We start from the raw sequence: 6,650 nt of genomic DNA on the forward strand, positions 1-6,650 counted from the left end.
AAGGGTCTTGAAATCTTGCTTCTCCTATCTCAGCCTCTCTATTAGTAGCATTGTTTATTTCATGTTTTACACTATACTATGGTTTTCAGAACAGTTTATATATTTCAAAAGTATTTATATGCCCAAGACATAGACAATTAACTTGGGAGGTGGCTTGTAGGAAAGAGAACAACAAAGAGTGAGACTGAATGTTTTGCTTGACATTTGTAGCTCTTGTATCAAGTTTGAAGAAGAGGACTTTATAAGTTACTCTTTCTCTGAGATGAATGCTTTTCCAAATTATCACAGCCAATGAATCAGATTCTTACCCACACCTAATGTCTGTGCCACCCTCCAAGCAGAACCATTGTTCATTGAAACAGTTGGTGAATGACTTTATGGATAGGCTATATTAATACACACACCATTTCTTAAATGAATGTAACCTGTTCTCTGTGGGCTGAGAATAAAGTCACTCGCTCAAGTCAAATAGCTTTGACCATAGCAGGAAGTCTGTATCCAAAAATCGAGCCTACAATTCATTCCTTAGCACAGCAGAACTGTCAACTCTCAGCTTACCTACGATGGAGGTAAAATCCTTTGGTGATGTGAGGGTCATTGAAATACAGCCTTATTACAATGAAATCCAGTGTCTAAAAATTGTTCTTTTTTGTTTTGTTTTGTTTTTTGTTTTTTATTTTTTTATTGTTTTTCAGAGGGAAAACTGGGAAAGAAAATATCATGACATGTAAATAAAAAATAATCTAATAAAAAAAGAAAAAGCAACACAACACAACACAAACAAACAAAACAAAAAACTTGAAGTGTAATTCTTTCTAGTCCTGCATTGATGCATCCATTGCCTTCCTCTGAAGCAGTTTGCTTGGGAAGAAAAGCTGCTTAAAAATTGTTCTTATTTTGGGCTTGTACCACAGTAACAGCCAAGATTTTAAGCTCTCTTAAATACAAAACAAATAAACAAAAAGACTTTATATATTTATGTTCATTTAAGAAAATACTAGTAGTGATATATTATTTTCAAATATACAGTTAATATGTTTGGAGTTATTTAAAATTTATATTGAGAAAAATGTACGTATTTTCAGTATTGCTGTAGACAAGCATCTACATAACACTGTTAAATTGATGGTTGTTTTACATCAAACAACTTTTATAATACTCATTTCTATTGTTATAATATTTTATAAATTTTAAGGAATATGACAAAAAATATTGTAGGTATTGAAGAGGGGGTCTCTGGGAGAAGCTGGAGTACAAAAGGGACACAAGAATGTGATTTAATTCTATTTACTTAAAATATGTTTTTAAATGTTAACAAATTCAGATAAATTGAAATCATGTAACTTTTCTCATCATAATGGAATAAAAGTTAAAAAAATAATAATAAAAGGGAAAAAAATTGTAGTCACATCCTTGTGCCTTTCGTTTTATATCATGGAGGAAGGGACAAGAGCTCAGTTCCTTTACTTTGGCATCCTGACCTCTTTCTGAAGCAGGTTTGTATTCTAAAATTGTTCCACCTAGGTTTCTCATCTTCTTCAGGGATTTGCCCACAATGTACTTTAAGCCAAATGAACTCTAACTAAATAATGATATATTCATCAGTTTATGTAGGTACTAGGAACTGATCATGGGGCCTCTGGAAGAGCAGCAAACACACTTAACTATAGAACTATCTCTCTAGTCCCTCATGCATGATTTTGTTTCTACTGCTATATCTTTAGAAATTTTTTTCTTTGGTTAATAATTTATTGTCAAGCTTGTGTTGGTGCCACATGTCAGCACTCTCAATATTTGGGAGACTGAGCCCAGCCTAAGGTATGTGGTGAGATGAAGCCAGCTGGGGCTACATAGTAAAATTGTACCTTGGGAAAGAAAAACATCACCAACAAAAATAGTACCAATAGGAGTTCCATAGTAGATTATCATATCATCACTGTCACCAATGACTTTGGCCTACATGTTCAGGTATATGCCATCTAGCAGCTTGTGAGAACGAGTGATTTTACCATCTGACCAGATTTTAATTTCACCATGACCCTACTTTGTGAATGGCTCAAGGAGTCAGAAACCTCCTTGGTGATGCCATATCTTTAGAATCTCAGCCAGGGAACTGACACACTTCCTGAAAGTTATTCATTAGCTTTCTTAATTAGCATGACACCTTTAGTGTGTCACTGGCTGAAGATACAGAATGAAATAGGTAGATGGGGTTTACTTTTATGATTGCATAGTACTTCCCAAAGCTGGCTAAGAGTTCAAGAGATCATAATAAAACTAATACTGCTTAGCGCTTTTGGTTCAAATACATGATTATGACACTTAAGATGAATAGGTAAGAACTGGCATCAAATCTAGTTCTGGAACTGAAACTTACTCAAGTCCAAAGCCCAGGCTCTTGATTCTTCCTTGCATTATCTCTCCACATGAGGAAGTGAGAAAATGCTGTCCTAAGTAGGGAAACTCAGAACACTTGGTTATTTGAAAACCTCAGAGAGACAATGCAGTGAGCACAGAGCAGAACGTGGGATAGATTCGAGACGAATAGAGACACTCCAAACAAATGTCACAAGAATTAGAAAGAAAGGCAGTGGCCAAACTGAAAACAGGCTATGAGCAGAATGGGTACTGCCAAGACAGACGTACACAAAACCACACACATACATATGTAAACCAAGATACCCAGATTCTGAGTCAAGCCAGGTTGGCAGAGAGCAGGCCCAGGTCTTCCAGCTTGGTCGGTGTTCATCTGACACATCTGGCATCATGACAGTTTGTCTGTAGCCATGACACCTAAGATAAAAGCAGTCACCTGCTTGCCTCGACCCAGCGTGTGTCCCCTCAGTGAGGCTGTGAAAAAGAGCCTCATGGAAAAGAGTCTAAACATCAAGGGACACACCCTCACTGGTAGGCCGCAGAGTAGGCCGCAAATCCCAGAGATTGTATCCTGTATGATAAAACTGTTGCCTTACCCTCACACCTAATGCTCATCTGTGCCTAAATATTTCAAATCTTTTGAAATCCTGTTTCATACAATTCCAATGTTCTAGTTTCTGATCTTATCATATTATATTGCCTTGTATTAAGTAATTATAATTATCTAATCCCTTAGAAACCTGCTTATTTTTTAATGAGAGACAGAAAAGGAGTGTATCTGGATAGAAAGGGATGAGAGGGGAAATGGGAGGAGCAGAAAGGAGGGAAACCATAATATATGAGAAGAGAAGTCTATTTTCAGAAAAAGAAAAACACAAAAAGTTATACACTGTGAGTATAAATTTTGTTGAGATTTAAAATTTTTAACCATTTACATAGTAACCTTTCCAGACAAGATGAATGCTTTCATCACTATAAAGAAGAAAAAAAAAAAACAGAAAAGAAAGAAAAAAAAATCCTTCTCACAGTCTAGCCTTTTCAATGTTTGGTTGCAGTTCTTTCAGCAACCACCAATATGTCATCAATCAGACAAATTTAGATCAACACACTGAGCTAGATCATTACAGTGTCTTCCTCTTGGTGACATGACAGATTCTACAAATAATGGTGAGGATTATACAGTGGGGAAAAGTTCCTATTTTTTTCTTTTGGATATTTTCTTTATTTACATTTCAAATGTTTTCCCCTTTCCAGGTATCCCCTTCAGAAACCCCCTATCCCATCCACCCTCCCCCTGCCTCTGTGAGGGTGGTCTCCCACCCATCCATTGACTCCCTTCTTTCTTCCTGGGCATTCCCCTACACTGGGGCATAGAACATCCCCAGACCCAAGGGCCTCTCCTCCCACTGATGTCCAGCAAGTCCATCCTCTGCCACATATGCTGCCAGAGCCATGGGTCCCTCTATGTGTACTCTTTTGTTGGTGGTCCAGTCTCCGGGAGCTCCGGGGGGTCTGGCCGCTCTGTCTTCTTACCCTGTCAAAGTTATTTCATAGGCATTATAACTTTTTAATTATATTAGCTACAAAGTAAGGAAATCATGAGATGTATGTGTTTGTATCTTAACAATGGGAGCTCTTGAATCAGTTCCATGTTTTATTACTGTGACTCTAGAAAAATCAATTTTTTTTGCACAATAGAGACACCCACTTCTGACACCCATGAGCTGTTGAAAGGATCAAAATGAATATGAAGTATATAGCAAAACACTTAACCATGAACTCTATAGTAAAATAAGGTTGAGTTCTAGTAACACTGTATTTACACTCATAAACAAATGATTTAAACATTCTAACTGACATTTTTCCTTCTTCTAAGATAAACATGATATCAGCACAGCTGTTGATAGCCTACTATACGATAATACAGTAAAAGAATTTACTATAATACTAATTATATGGAAAGAGGTCTACAGATGCTATTATGTTAAAATGCTATGTAAAAATAATAGCTTATGGCTAAAGTCAACCCCATTGGGTCCTGGGAGCCTCACGTTTCTCTGGTGCCTGGGACCCTCAAGTGGCTACCCCCAGTTCCTCTTTCCCCTGCTATCTCTTTTTATTCGATTTCCTCGCCTTCTTGTACCTCTCTCATGTTTCCTCCTACTTCTGATACTGCCACCCTTATTTCTTCCTCTTTCCCTTCCCCCTCCTTCTCCTCCTCCTCCTCTTCCTCCTCCTCCTCTTCCTCCTCCTCCTCCTTTCTCCCTTTCTTGTCCACCTCTCTTTATACCTCCCAACCAACAGGATTGACTTTAGCCATAATGCACAGAGAAGGGGGAGATAGAACCTGTGGAGACCACTTCCAGTAGATAGTCACGGCCCCTGGTTGAGGGATGGGGCCACCTACCCATCTCAAAGTTTTTTAACCCAGAAATGTTCCTGTTCAAAGGAAGAACAGGGACAAAAATTCAACAGAGACTAAAGGAAGGACCAACCAGGGAACTACCCCACCTGGGGAAACATCGTGTCTGCAAACTCCACACCCTGCACTGTTATTGAGGTTCAAGAGGTGCTTGGGGACAGGAAACAAGTGTGGCAGTTCCTGGGGAGGTCTGGCCAGTAAGTGACCAATGCAGGTGCAGGTGCCTGGAGCCAACCATCAGACTGAGCTCAGGGAACCTGGTGGGGGAGCTGATGGAAGCACTGGAGGAGTGAAGAAGGATTGCAACTCCATTGGAAGAACAACATAGGCTGGCCTGACCACCCTGTTCTCCCAGAGAGTAGACCACTAACCAAGAGGTGTACCTAGAGGGATTCATGGCTCCAGACACATATGCAGCAGAGGATGGCCTTGCCCGACAGCAACTGGAGGGGAGGTCCTTGGTCCCAGGGAGGTTTGATGCCCCCAGAGTAGAGGGATGCTAGAGCAGTGTGGCAGGAGACTGTGGGTGGATGGGGAAGCACTTTCATACAGGCAAAAGGGACAGGGAGGGCAGATGTGGGATGGGGGATTGGCAGAGGGGTAACCAGGAAGTGAGATATCATTTGAGATATAAACAAATGGAATGATTAATAATAATAAAAAATAAAGTCATAAAAATAAAAAATAATAGCTTAATATACATTTTCCACTGTCATCACCATCCTTTATAAAAAAGAATTCTTATTTTGTATTGGAGCAAAATAGACCATAGTACAAACCGGAAAACAAACCCATTATTATAAAATTCATTCTCTTAACTTTATGGGACTTAAACATGTTTTCTCTTCATAATAATAGAAACTATCTCTAATATGGCTAAGCACTAAAAATGTGTCATCAGCAGAAAATAGTTTGACTAGCATAAATGAGACCCTAAATTCAATCTACAGTACCTCAAAATAAATTTAAAAAATAGAAGCAACAACAAAACATTTAATAGAGACCATGGTATGTATTTCCATGTTTAGCTCATTTGATTCTTGTACTCCTGAAGACATATATAGTACTTCCTATACTTTACATATGAAGAGGTTGAATATGCATGAAAGTATAAGTCAACCAATTATTCCCTGTCTAGTCAATGGTCTCTAGTATTTTATCCATTGGCTGTTTTATCTGTTGGAGGGAGAGGAAGGGAAGGTGTATGGTGAATGTGAATAGAAATAAGACATTAGTATTTACAAAGTTGCTACTACATGACAAATTCCATACAAGACACACATTGTTACATTTGGTCCTTGCCAAAGTTTATAAGTTAGGTATTCATAACCTCTCATAGGAGGAATCTAAATTCCAAAATATTTATATAAGGTATTCAAAACCAAAATACAAATAACAAGTTCATTATTCTAGTTACCTAAAGACTTTGTATATATTACTATGGTTAGCATCTAGGTCTAGAAATAACCATATTCATGTAAAGGTAACAGGATTACAATATACACTAATAATAAACAGACTATATGTGAGTGTCTATACAAGTATTATGAGTATTGGTTTCAATCAAAGTGAGAAAAGAGTATAGAAGGCTGAAGGATCCAAGAAGATATTCCAAAGAAAGGAAAACATGATCTGGGTTGTATAGGATGCATTGTAGGGTCCACTATCAAAAATAAAATAAAAATAAATTTAAGAAAAAAGGAACAGAGAGGGTAAATGCTAGATATATCTTATAACTCAATTACATCCTCTATCACCTAGGTTCAGACTCAATAAATAATAATGGTCAATAATTTAGGTAGAGTGTGTCATACTGTTATGAAGTGATTGGTTGAGGTCCATGGAAGCTGGG

Source organism: Mastomys coucha, unplaced genomic scaffold (assembly GCF_008632895.1).
Source record: "Mastomys coucha isolate ucsf_1 unplaced genomic scaffold, UCSF_Mcou_1 pScaffold21, whole genome shotgun sequence".
NCBI lineage: Eukaryota > Metazoa > Chordata > Mammalia > Rodentia > Muridae > Mastomys > Mastomys coucha.